Source organism: Octopus bimaculoides, chromosome 10, assembly GCF_001194135.2.
Source record: "Octopus bimaculoides isolate UCB-OBI-ISO-001 chromosome 10, ASM119413v2, whole genome shotgun sequence".
Taxonomy (NCBI): Eukaryota; Metazoa; Mollusca; class Cephalopoda; order Octopoda; family Octopodidae; genus Octopus; species Octopus bimaculoides.
The window spans coordinates 76,886,519-76,887,245 of record NC_068990.1 but is presented as its reverse complement, the minus strand read 5'-3'; positions in this window follow the sequence as shown (position 1 = coordinate 76,887,245).

Sequence of the window (727 nt, the reverse complement as noted above, 5' to 3'; positions counted from 1 at the left end):
GAAACTGAAAGAAGCCCGTCGTATATATGTATATATATATGTATGTGTGTGTGTGTGTGTATGTGTTTGTGTGTGTGTGTTTGTTCCCCCATCATCGCTTGACAACCGATGCTGGTGTGTTTACGTCTCCGTAACTTAGCGGTTCGGCAAAAGAGACGGATAGAATAATTTCTAGACTTCCAAAGAATAAGTCCTGGGGTCGATTTGCTCGACTAAAGGCGGTCCTCCAGAATGGCCGCAGTCAAATGACTGAAACAAGTAAAAGAGTAAAAGAGTAGAAGAGATGCTGCAACCAACCAGTAAATTTGTTGGATAAATGAGCCAAGAATGGCTTGATTAAGTGCACCTGTACGATGGAAAGAAAAGATGGGAGAGGGGTGCCACCCGTCTGTGGTGCCCTTTGCAGTCGGGGCTGGAGAATTTTCTTAATCGTTGCTGTTTGTTGTTTACGCGAGTACGTAAATTCATTCTGTTCCTTTGTCTACGTATTGTTCTAAATATTATCTGGCCCTTGTATTCTTCGTGTCATGCCCTCCATCTTTACGTTCTAAGTTCAAATTCCACCGAGGTTAACTTACTATTTATCCATTTTGCGGTCGATAAAATAAGTACCGGTTGAGCACTCCTTCAAAATTGCTGGTTTTGTGCCAAAATTTGAAACTATTATTTTTTTTTTTTGTTATTTTTCTTGTTAACAATAACAGGTGTTTGTGAAGATCAGCTTTAT